The sequence below is a fragment of the Zootoca vivipara genome, chromosome Z1 (genome assembly GCF_965207765.1).
Source record: "Zootoca vivipara chromosome Z1, rZooViv2.hap1.1, whole genome shotgun sequence".
Taxonomy (NCBI): domain Eukaryota; kingdom Metazoa; phylum Chordata; class Lepidosauria; order Squamata; family Lacertidae; genus Zootoca; species Zootoca vivipara.
Genome location: NC_142583.1, coordinates 69,496,311 through 69,509,796, shown reverse-complemented (window position 1 = coordinate 69,509,796; position 13,486 = coordinate 69,496,311). Strand labels below are relative to the sequence as shown.

Here is a 13,486-nt window from a genome sequence, read left to right as displayed (position 1 = left end):
CTTGCGTGGGTGTTATGTTCCTGGGATAGCACATAAGGCTGATATTGTGTATAGTCAAAACAACCCACGGGAACCACAAGCAATCTTACCTTCCAGAGGTGGTGCACCAAACAGGTCTTACCTCCTAAGTAAGGCAGAAAAACTTAAAAGCTCTTTCCATGCCAGTAAAACCCTGCACAAGAAGAGCCTTTAAGATCACTGCCTTGTACGCATTTAATTTGTGCGATTTGGCCGTTAAGAGCGTAAAATTGAAATCACCTAAGTTAAACCTATGTAAGTCGACTATGCATTCTTGTGGAACAGATAACAGAGACAGTTCTTCATTCTATAAAGTGTGTGGGAAAAGAAGGCATAAATGGCACACAGTAAACATAATTATGTGGACAGACCAGGCAAATTTATAAATAATTATTATTGTTTTAGTTTTATGTTCTAACTTCTCATTTTTGTGGATTTGTTTCATATATTCAGTATAGAGAAATTTGTGTGTTTTTGTGTAAAGACACACACACCCACACACCTCAAGGAGCCCCTGCTGTGGTACTCTGAGTCCAAAAAGTCTTTTATAGCCTCTTCCCCCCCCCTCAAGATTTATTTTTAAAAATAAAAAATCAGACCCATTTTTACAGAAAAAAGTCATACCCAGAATGATGTATGGTGTTCGGCCCAAAAAAAGTTAGCCACCTACAAGCCAACATATAAAGATACATTTTTAGTTGTGTATATAAGTTGCTACAGCCAGGTTTTCAGTGAGAATCAATCCTCGTAATCAGATGTCAACACTTGACAATGATTTCTGCAAACCTATGGGCTGATGTAAACGAAAGGCAACTGTGCTTGGGAAAGCTACTGCCCATAATTCATAACCACAGCACTTCCTCCCTTAATCAGTAGTTTCATGATGGTGTTTACAACTGGGAGTTTTGGCTCTGACCTGCTCAGAGAGTACTGATTAATAGAAATAAATGTCTGCTGCAGACTTAAAGGGAGGGACTGGAAACCAGCAGAATGTGAAGCTGGCAAAAGAAGGTAGATATGCCAAGCGCTGCTAGAAGCAGCAGATTCCGGCCCAACTTGGAAGCGGCATAATTCAGTGCCATTGCATGTATGAGATGGCATGATTAGACGGGAACAAGTGCCAGCACTTGACCCCAGGGGTTCCTCTCAATATAACAGCACACAAGGCAGACACCTGGAGCAAGCCACTGTCACTTCCAGCAGGGTTCTGAAAGCACAATGGAGCAATTCCAGCTCTCATCAGAAAAACCAGACCTCAAACACTTAAGAGTTAGCAAGTTCAGGAACAGAGCCAGGCTAAAAACCAGCAGGGTTAAAAGTTCAGGAAGTTTTAGGACACAGAACACAGGTGGAGCTTAAAGGGACAGCTCCAAATATTAAAATGCTCCCCCCTCCAATAGAGGAATAGACTTTGCAGCTGAGTGCTATGGCTCTCTTAAATCCCTAGGTTCAAAGCAGCTGGAGTAACCACTTGCATTAATTACCACTGGCTACTGATGGCAGGACCCCAAAAGGATCTGCTCTATGTGGAGCTGGCTTCAGGCCAGAAGCCCAGACTAAATCTGTGTTACAAAGATATATGCAGTTGTGATATGAAGGCTGGCAACATCACCCCTGCTTGTGAGAATCCCTTGCAGATGGCTGCAATGCCTGGAGACATTTAGGTCATGCATCCACAGCAGTGATCAGAGGAGAAATAACTGCTGGAAGGAGCACAAGAGAGAAGAAACACCATGGAGCATCTGCAGCTGTGCAACCAGACGCCTTCATCTGCCCCAGATGCAACAAAACATAGAATCATAGAATTGGAAGAGACCACAAGGGCCCAACCCCCTGCCAAGCAGGAAACACCATCAAAGCATTCCTGACAGATGGCTGTCAAGCCTCCGCTTAAAGACCTCCAAAGAAGGAAACCCCACCACACTCCTTGGCAGCAAATTCCACTGTCGGACAGCTCTTACTGTCAGGAAGTTCTTCCTAATGTTTAGGTGGAATCTTCTTTCTTGTAGCTTGAATCCATTGCTCCATGTCCACTTCTCTGGAGCAGCAGAAAACAACCTTTCACCCTCATCTATATGACATCCTTTCATATATTTGAACATGGCTATCATATCACCCCTTAACCTTCTCTTCTCCAGGCTAAACATACGCAGCTCCCATTCCTCATAAGGCATCGTTTCCAGGCCTTTGACCATTTTGGTTGCCCTCCTCTGGACACGTTCCAGCTTGTCAGTATCCTTCTTGAACTGTGGTGCCCAGAACTAGACACAGTATTCCAGGTGAGGTCTGACCAGAGCAGAATACAGTGGTACTATTACTTCCCTTGATCTAGATGCTATACTCCTATTGATGCAGCCCAGAATTGCATTGGCTTTTTTAGCTGCTGCATCACACAGTTGACTCATGTCAAGTTTGTGGTCTACCAAGACTCGTAGATCCTTTTCACATGTACTGCTCTCAAGCCAGGTGTCTCCCATCCTGTATTTGTGCCTTTCATTTGTTTTGCCCAAGTGTAGTACTTTACATTTCTCCTTGTTAAAATTCATCTTGTTTGCTTTGGCCCAGTTGTCTAATCTGTTAAGGTCATTTTGAAGTGTGATCCTCTCCTCTGGGGTATTAGCCACCCCTCCCAATTTGGTGTCATCTGCAAACTTGATCAGGATGCCCTCAAGCCCATCATCCAAGTCATTGATAAAGATGTTGAATAAGACTGGGCCCAAGACAGAACCCTGTGGCACCCCACTAGTCACTTCTCTCCAGGATGAGGAGGAGCCATTGATGTCTCTCCTGTATCGGTCTCTACAGCCACAGCAAGTACTGTAACCTTCCAACAGCTTGACTTCACTCCCCACAGGCGCACTCCTCGGTGGTCTCCAGAGACAGACGGATGCCAACCAACCAACTGCTATCTCTCTCATGTAGGGTTAACCACCAGTGCTTTTCACATTCTCTTGGCTGCCCTCTAAACCTTCCAGCGGTTCCAGAACTCAAGCTCAGGTCTGCTGCCCACATGTCATCAGATACAAGTGTATTTAGTGTCAACACTGCACCACACGTAGCACCTGCCAGAGCAAGTTCCTGCCCAGTGGGCTTATAACCTATTAGCTGTCCAGTTCTTAAGAGAAGAGCAGCCAGATTTTACCCAAGGTGCATTCACTGCACTGGGTTTTGCAGAATGGAGGCTGAAGACGACAGCCGTTCCCAAGCACCTGGCCCTGACTGGTACATTTATGCACATATGCCATTATTATTATTATTATTATTATTATTATTATTATTATTATTATTAAACTACTTTTCATTGACATATTACTAATGTTTTTGCCAATGTTATTATTGCTGTATTACATTTTTATGCTGGTATATTTCTTATGAAAGTGTGGCATATAAATCGTTTTTTTAAAAAACAGACCAAAAGCATATCTAGCCCAGAATCCTGCTCTTACAGGAAGCCCACAAGCAGGGCCTGAGTACAACCATGCTCTCCCGACATGTGGTTCCCAATAAGTGGTATAACAGGGGGATACCGCCTCTCACAGTGGAGGCAGAGCATAGTCATCCTAGCTAGTAACCTTTATCTTTCATGAAATTGCCATAATCCTCTTTTAAAGCTATCCAAGTTGGTAGTCGCCATTACATCCTGTGGGAGGGCATTCCATAATTTAACTATGCATTGTGTGTACATAACACTGTGATAGAACTACAGTGGCTAATATCCATTAATAGATCTGCACTACCTGAGTTTTCTAATCATTATTTTAAAAGAAGGAAGAACTGTGGCAATGTTCCTAGAGGTGTATATTCATAAAACACAGAGCTGGGTGCATCGAAAGCTACACGAGTGCTGAATCAAAGCAGGTAGGAATGTAATGAATACTTGGGATGGGAGGCCACCAGGAGCGCAAGAAGGCAGATCAAAGTTTTCCAAAGAAGAGCAGGATCTAAGTATATTAAAAATAGAGGAATAAATAGCAAGACTTAACCATGGCTAGTTTGAACAATCTTTTGAAGTCTAGCCCCAGTGAAGGTAATGGCAAGATCTCACAGGTTTCTTTCCAGAACTCCGACTGTGCAATAAATCATGGGAAAGAGTGCCATTGCTGTGGACAATGTGGTGTCTGGAATCTCTTGTGGAATTCCCACTGGTGAGGAATGTCAGTTTACCTTTTAAACAACCAGTTGTAGTCATCACCGCCACAGAGTGCCGAACTTTGATGTAGGCTTCAAAAACCTATACGGGCGTGTAGGAATTTGAAACATTTCCCCAGCCATGTTTATTGAGATGGGGGGGGGAAGGTAACAAGCCTAAAACTGCAGGAGGATTTTCCTTCCAATTCTAATTCAGCCTACCAGACAGTTTCAGTGGTCAGTTGATGCACCCTGTAAAATACAGGCTGAGAACGTAACACCGTCAACTCTCCCAGCTAAAAGTAAAACTCAACTTATGTTTGCCAAGAAAGGACCTTCCTCATCACCTTTCCACTAAAGCAGAGAGCTACATCTGTTAAATCTTCCATCAATTTCCAGAGCATGCTGAAGAATTTATCAATCTGAGACCTCCAGTAGAGAGCAGCTGAAAGGAAACCAGAATTACAGAGGCAGACGGAAACATTTACTTGAAAAAATAAATTATAACAGAACATCAAATACAGCTTCCAATATCAGTTGTCAGATAACAGTACAAGAGAACAACACACCAATGAACCATATAAAATGCACAGCTGAAAAGCAGCCAAATAAATCAAATAAGAGGGAAACATTTACTGAACACATTGAAAAATGTGAAGCTTTTAAATAACATTAACATTTTGCTAAGCAACTGATGGAGAAGTGCCCAGCAGAGAGCATTGTGGATAAAGGCCTTCCTCTGTAAAGCACTGCAGGAAGAAACAGAAATTGTTTACATCTCCCTGCCCTGAAATGCAAGTCAGACAACCACACATGTACATTTCCTAAGTGAAATCTTAAAAAGTTAAAACTCTGAACGTGTTCCGGTATTACTATATTTAAAATGTTACATTTATTTATTTATTTAGTTTTATTAAAAATGCATTTAGAAATATGAAGTTTCCCAAAGAAAGATAGAATCATAGAATCATAGAGTTGGAAGAGACCACAAGGGCCATCCAGTCCAACCCCCTGCTGAGCAGGAAACACCATCAAAGCATTCTTGACATATGCCTGTCAAGCCTCTGCTTAAAAACCTCCAAAGAAGGAGACTCCACCACACTCCTTGGCAGCAAATTCCACTGCCGAACAGCTCTTACTGTCAGGAAGTTCTTCCTAATGTTTAGGTGGAATCTTCTTTCTTGTAGTTTGAATCCATTAGGTTTACAGCCAGCCTTTCTTACATCATGGAACCCACTGCAAGGGTCACTCATCCAGGCCCTGACCAGACTCAAGAGCTCCATAGCTTCAGCGAAGTGGTGGTCTTGTGTGCTTTCAGACCATATACTCTGGGACATGAATTCTTGGCTTAGTGTTACGTGGTTGATTCTCTGTTCAGCTAGAATCAAACCTATGGCTACTGCCGTTGACCCAAGGAGAGCAGTGCAGTGTTACACTAGAAATAATGGAGACATCTAGGATGTTCTTGGGAATCTCTTTGTCTGTGCCATGTGCTTAACCTTGAAGCAATCCATGTTACACAGGCATTCTGCCTAAGGATGGGGCCCGTAAGAGTCAACCTTGGTAACTTCTTGCCCACACCATTCAGCCTGCAACAGACCATTTCTAATGGCTTAAAAGTGGGTATAAATCTAGCATAGTTTTGTACTTTTGCACTCGCTCCATTCCAGACTGGGAGTGGAGGCCAGGCAAGCATGAACAGGCCCAGGGGATGTGTATCAGGAGAGGGCCTTTATTCTTCACAATGTGCCTGTGGCAGTCTGGCAGTCACTAGAGAGTCAATAAAACTCATGAAAGGGCCTTTTATGCCACAGCAAGTGTACAAGGAAGAGGGAAGAGGGAGAGGGGAACGAGAAATGACCCAGTTTGAGAAGGAGCTATTACCAATAGGCTTAACTCTTCTTATCCCAGATTATGCTCTTTGAAACCCACAACCTCAACAGTTACAGGAGAATGTTTCTTTACTGGAAAGTTTATGCTTTTTGTTCTCAAACCACAGCTAGCTGTGATTTTCAATACACAGGAGAGCTGAAAACTGGTGCTTCAAATTAGAACCCCAAACCCATGTATATATACTTTACAGTCAACAAGACAAAGTGCGGTCAAAAGACCTTGCCTTCTCTTCGATGCAGAAGAACAGCTTCACATTCTTCAAATTATATTATTCCACTATGGTATAAACAGCTGCCTCAAACATGTAAAACACAAATGAGAGACAGGCTTCCTTAAACAGCAATACATATATTATTGCTGATGGTGACTGGACAGCAATTCTGAGAAATGCACATCTGATGCATACAGATGAGAGTTTTAAGGATACCTTATGTCTCTTTTTCACATTTTACACATTTGATGAAAATGACTGATCCTGGGACTGTGCACATCCTCTTTTGCTGTTGTTTAGTCGTGTCCAACTCTTCGCTACCCCATGGACCAGAACACGCCAGGCACTCCTGTCTTCCACTGCCTCCCAGATTTTTGCCAAATTCATGTTGGTAGCTTCTATAACACTGTCCAACCATCTCGTCTTCTGTCGTCCCCTTCTCCTTGTGCCCTCAATCTTTCCCAGCATCAGGGTCTTTTCCAGGGAGTCTTCTCTTCTCATGAGGTGGCCAAAGTATTAGAGCCTCAGCTTCAGGATCTGTCCTTCTAGTGAGCACTCAGGGCTGATTTCCTTCAGAATGGATAGGTCTTGCACACCCTCTACCATGGGCTATGGGCCATTTCCTCCTCAAAAAACAGCAACTCTGCCCCCCCCCTCATATATCTAAGAATGATGTGCTGTTTACTAGGAAACTAGTCCTTAGACTGGGACGTGGCTGGCGCTGTGGTCTAAACCACTGAGCCTAGGGCTTGCCGATCGGAAGGTTGGCGGTTCAAATCCCCGCGACGGGGTGAGCTCCCATTGCTCGGTCCCAGCTCCTGCCCATCTAGCAGTTCAAAAGCATGTCAAAGTGCAAGTAGATAAATAGGTACCGCTCCGGCAGGAAGGTAAACAGCGTTTCCGTGCGCTGCTCTGGTTTCGCCAGAAGTGGCTTAGTCATGCTGGCCACATGACCTGGAAGCTGTATGCTGGCTCCCTCGGTCAGTAAAGTGAAATGAGCACCGCAACCCCAGAGTCGTGGTCAGGTGTCCCTTTACCTTTTTAGTCATTAGACTACAGATGGAAGTCTCAAGGCTGGCCAATCCATCCATCATAACAATTACAATGGAGGACAACATTCACATGGAAACACTATAACAATGAAATGATTATAGGGGATCTGCATAATCAGATCACAGTCATTTCCATCACTGAAAGATACGGCCATCAGACTGGCACTCCCAAATCACACATTCATACTAAAATATATTCACAGTGCTAAGAAAGGACAGAACAAAGTCAAATCTAATACAGTGGTACCTTGGTTGTCGAACTTAATCCGACTCCTGAAACGGTTCGAAAACCAAGGTGCAGCTTCCGATTGGCTGCAGGAGCTTCCTGCACTCAAGCGGAAGCCGTGCCAGCCATTCAGCTTCCAAAAATATTCACTAACCAGAACACTTACTTCCAGGTTAGCGGTGTTCAGGAGCCGATTTGTTTGGGAGCCAAGCCGTTTGACAACCAAGGTACCACTGTACAACCTTGGGAAAAGTTTCATTTTAGCCAAGACTTGCTGGTAGGCCACTTTCAGTCAACATTTGCTTCACAGGATTTATTAGAAGTGTGATTTTACTCTGCACATCAATATACCCCCCAAATCAGGAAAAGTATCTGGCTTAGTGGAAGTTGTAAAATAACCGGACAATAGCTAAGTGAATGTACAGTACATCTGGTAATAGTAAGAAAAAGAGGCAAAAAAGGTAAGAGGAAGTGAGAGCTGAGAGAAAAGTTGATTTCTATGGAGCAATGTGAATGAATTACAGTAAATATACACCAGGATTATCCACACAACTCTTGACTGCCCAAAGCAAAATATGAGCTTTGCTACTATTACTGCCCCATTAACCCATATTTTCTTCAACTATGTCACTGGAAGAGTCCCCACCCCATGGTTGTGTCTTCCCCCAACTAAAAGCCACTTTAGGAAAAGATGCCTTTTGTTTTGCTTTTACATTGTTTGCATTGCTCATCATCTTATAGCAACTTTGACCCATTAACAAAGCCTTCAGACTATACGTGATTACAGAACTGGAAAGGCATTCAAGATGGGGCCTGGAAGTGTGGGGTGATCTCCCCCACCCCCTCCAAGTTTGCTTAGGGGAGGCCACTCTTGCCAACAGATCAACAATGGAGGGAAGATAAAAGCTTGGCAGCTAAGAGCAAAGCAGAGGGAGGCACGTGGCACAACAAAAAAGCCCTGCCTTAGCAGCTCCCATTGTGAACTCAGATGTCTGTGATGGCTATTATGAGCAAGCAGCAATCTGGAAAACTCGTAATGGGGAGAATTCTGCTCCCACCCAAGCAAGTGCTAGAGGAACTCCTTCTAAGATAAACTGTAGCACTGGCAAATGGTGTTCAGTTTTTTACATGGGGAATACCCAGTTTCCAGCACATCATAAAATGTCTTTTGCTGGTATTATGGGTTTGCAAGGTAACATTGCACCAGATATTGGCATGGCTTTTTAGCAGCATGGCAACAAGAGCAGCATCAGCAACAGCACAATCTGTCACCTATGAGGCAAGTGGGAAAGGGAAAATGGGTGGAAAACAGATTCAGGAGGGGGGATACATTATGGGAGACATATCTTTGTGTGAATTAGTTAAAATTTGTAGAATGTTGGAACTGAAGACAATGCCAGTATGCCTGTGCTCAATTTGCAATGCCTTGTAATCAGAACGGAATGATATTTTATAGTGATAGCACTATTCAGTAATAATAGAACTTTAAAAATTACATAAATGGAAAACAGAATTGAAAGCAGTAAACTTCTGTGCACCAACCCTAGCTTGATCAGGGCACTAGAACTTATTTTTACTTATTACATTTGTATCTATCCTGCCCAACGTCCTAAAGGAGCACATAGATACAGATGTATAGATATAGATACAGATAGATAGTATTTGTATGAAATATATATAGTTATAACTCAAAACGCATTTCCATGCTCAAGAAAATGGCCTGAGAATGCAAGCAACTGCACAGACGTAGAGGCTCAAGTCAAGGCAATGTGAACAGAATTTCTGAATAGATTTCATGGCTAAAAGAAAGCCCAGGCAAGTGCCAAAAACAAGCATGAAAGAAAGATGGAACTCAGAAGTATGTAAGATTCCTCCACAGAAACACAGTTAAGATGGGAAACTCCTCCTTAAGAGCTCTCCAACCAGCCTTCCAGGCAGTCAACTCCCCCCCCCTGTTCTCCTCTCTCCCCTTTAAGTTGTGAAGGCCAGCTATAAATTAGTAGCTCCTAAAATAGAAGGCCCCAAGAGCGAAGACAAAGGCAATTAATGATGATGACCAAAATCTGCTTAATTTGGCATCAACTGCTTGCACTCTTGGGAAAAGCCAACTGAATCTGGCAAAGGTGCAGAGAACACATTATAGCAAGCCAAAGAGGAACATTATACTGAACCTATGTGCCTGCAAGTCAATATTTACTTCATTTACTGCAGAATGCTACAGCACTAAATTTCCAACAGAAAATGTAGATCTTTCTACTCTTTCTACGTGAACAAATTGTTCAAAAGGGCTGCTGTGAATAAACACCACTCAGCCAGAATTTTATTCCTACCTCTCTCAATTATGGGTGAAACAGGGGCTACTTAAGATATCTTTATTGTCATTGTCCCCTTGCGGGAACAACTAAATTACTCGCTTGCTACATCCACTCAGATAAAGCATTCCGCATAATCCAAAATTACAAAACCTAATTAAAAACAGTAAATATAATACAAAATAACAAGTAAAATAAGATGACTTCAAAGTCCAGGCTTTCCATTTAAGGCCAAAATCGCTCCAGAGAAGAAACTTGCTTGTGTGTGTGTGTTTCTAAAATGTTTTCATCATTAATTATTACATATTTTATTCTAGGCAGGTAAGTATAAGATAGTTAACCTGCACTTATGTTAAATCTGCAGCAGAATCCACAAAAAGGGGACCCTGTATTCCCCCATCTTCCTGGGGAGAGAAAAGAAGTCTGGTTATCCTGCAGGAGCTTTAGCATCAATAAGACATAAGCCAACTCCCTGGTGTTTTGTTTTGTTTTGTTTTGTTTTGAAACAAATGGTATTCAGAGGCATGGCTAAGACCCATTGATAGTGTTATCTTCATTTGGCTGATCATTTGTACCCAGCTCCACAATGATATTGTTTGAAACAGAAGTACTATGTCAGGTCACTTCAATGCATATGTGATTTTAATATACAGTGGTACCTCTACTTACGAATTTAATGCGTTCCGAACGCACATTTGTAAGTCGAAAAAATTTGTAAGTCGAATCCCATAGGAATGTATTGGGAGAAAAAATTCGTAAGTAGAGGCAACCCTATCTAAAAATTCGTAAGTAGAAAAAATCCTATCTAAACCGCATCCAAGATGGCGGATGGAGCTCCATTCGGAAGTAGAAACATTCGTAAGTAGAGTTATTTTAATGTTTGATGGATTTCTGTATTTTAGAATTTCTGTTTTGTTGGAAGCCGCCCAGAGTGGCTGGGGGAACCCGGCCAGATGGGCGGGGTATAAATAATAAATTATTATTATTATTATAAGTAGAGGTACCACTGTACAACTAGATAGCTGGTGTGAAATTTTGTAGTATTGTGAAACATATTGTTACACGCCACCCCAATCTCCGACAGATGCGAAATTCCAGGGGTTCAGGTGTGCTTACCCGGGGGGGTCTGTGGTTCCTTTTTGACAATGAGGCACAGTGGAGACTATCGCGTCTTTATGATATATGGTTTATTTACACATATATACAGCCTGAGCCTAGACAGAGGAGCTTCCTGCATTATACCCCCAACATATATTTTGCTTCTTCCATAGTGGCAGCAATCTTGGGCTTAAAATAGAAATTAGCCATGCTCTCTGTCTCCTACAGCTTGTCATAGTCAGCCCACCTTGTATACTGCCCCCCCCCCCAGCAGCCTGCCTTGTGCACTACCCCCCCCCCCCGCCTATCACCACTAACAGACTGGAACAACTTCCCTCCAGCTTACTTCATTCAAACTGAAATCCAACACTCTTTAAACCCTTTTTGTCTCTGCCCACTAACACACAGCTGGAGGAGGGTCTCCACCCACTATGCTGTTTGGTGCAGCCTTGCCTTCTTAACGGCTTTCCTGATGGGATAGCTTTCTATTACCAGGCTGGCCTATCTTTCTAAAATAAACGAACCATATTTTTTCGCGTCATAAGACACACCTTTTCCTCCTAAAAAAATAAGGGGAAATGTCTGTGCGTCTTATGGAGTGAATGTGTGGTCGATCGCTGGCTCCCTTTCTGGCCCCGCCCCCTTGCCCAGGCCTCCATTGTTGAATGTTCTGCAGATGGAGGCTCTTTGTTTCTCCAGCGACATGTGACTGGCTGATTAGATTATCTGTCTAGAAACTGTAGAAACGGTTCCCTTTCCTTTCCTAAAGAAGCTGCAAAACTGTGAGTTCAACCCCATAAAAACAGGATTTTTTCCCTTTCACAAAGTAAGCTCAACAATTTTGAGCTGATCCTAAAAAAAACCCGGGCTTTTCCCCTTTGCAAAAGAAGCTGTACAACTTTGAGCTGTTTCTCAAAAAACAGGGGCTTTTCCCCTTTGCAAAAGAAGCTGCACAACTGTGAGCTGATCCTCAAAAAACAGGGGCTTTTCCCCTATGCAAAAGAAGCTGCACAACTTTGAGCTGATCCCCCCCCCCAAAAATGGGGCTTTTCTCTTCTAAAAAAAACTAGGTGCGTCTTATGGTCGGGTGCGTCTTATGGTGCGAAAAATACGGTAATCCAGGGGTGCAGTGTTTGGCGCAGTTTAACTGCCCAAACCTCGATTAAAGTCTAACTTTAAATAAGCCCAGGAATTTAGGGTGTCTCACATACCACAAACTCATAACAATAGAATTCTGCAAGAAATTATTAATACTAATTTTGACTTGACTACTTTCCCACACATACAACTGTCTACTCCCAGCCACACTCAGAAGCAAATGGTGGATAAAGTTGAGTTGCAGCAGAGGAAATAGGAATAAGCAAAGCAGGTGTCATAACAGATTTCTCTGGGGCTGAAACTGAGGAAATGGGGTGGGAGGGGGAGAAGCTCTGAATTACCCTTGCAGGAGAAAATCAGCCTAAATTGAGTGCCAAAAAAGTAAGGAAAACTCACAGGAAGGAGCTCCCTGGGAGACCCTAGTAGAGAACAGCTGGTCCAAGGAAGGCCACATGCGCTCTCCTCTCTCCCTCTTTCCAACATGCACTCCCTCTATACTGGTAGATTCAGTATGGCCAGGTATTTGTGAATGTGTAACAGGGAGTGTGTATACACACATGGAGAGGATGGAAAATATCCATGTACATTTAAAAGCAGGAGAATGTACTGAAAGCTTCACATTTTTCTCCCGTAAGAGAGGCAACTTGGAAGAATAAATTGAGCAGGTCATCTGAAATGGAGTCTCCCAAGTGAAAAATTCAGGGAAGCTACTTCCTGCCCACACGCAAATCTAATCTTATAAAAAAACTACATAACTTTTTAAAAGTTGATTTAAAAATCAAGTCAACAGCACGTAAGTAATGGGCAGGAAAGCGAACAACCATAATTTGCTCTATTTTGCATACAGGACGGGCACTATACCGTCATGATCAATCAGGAACAGAATAATTTGTAATAAATGTTAGGTAGAAGATGTCTGTATGTGACCCTTTCCCTCTACAAAATTTCACAGTCCAAATCATGTTATTCAAATTGATGTAATTCAGCTAGAACAAACAGAAAGCTAATGGACAAGTTAACTCAACAAGGTGACTCAAATAGCTGGAAGAAAGCTTATTTCAACAACTCCATCACTTGAAAGGATAGCCATCTTAGCAAGTATAAAGGGGTCAAACTCCTGCTTTTTAAAAAAGAACCTACGGTATGTAAAGGATAAAGCCTGTATGCCTTTCGATTAAACTAATTCTATAGTCTCTTTGCTCAGTGTCTAAAAACCAATGAAGGCCTGTAAGCCTAAATTAACATCTCCTTAGTTTGCGGAGGAGGGGTTGAAGAGGGCTCAAACCCACATATAGTGTACCAGGGACCAAGAAATCCTGTTATCATACCTGCTCACCCCCATCAAGGTGGAGCCAGCAGAAGGTACAGGACAGTAAAAATATATAAGGAAGACCACTACATCTGCAGAAGCAAATGCTATTGAACTGGAACAGACAACATTTTGTTTGTA

The 13,486-nt window shown here is 42.6% G+C and overlaps 1 protein-coding gene across 4 annotated transcripts in view; it reads right to left on the bottom strand.

Annotated features, from left to right (window-relative positions):
• Positions 1-13,486, bottom strand: part of PTPRA (protein tyrosine phosphatase receptor type A) — a 138,272-nt gene that overhangs the window by 62,628 nt on the left and 62,158 nt on the right. The gene's annotated exons all lie outside the window — the stretch shown is intronic.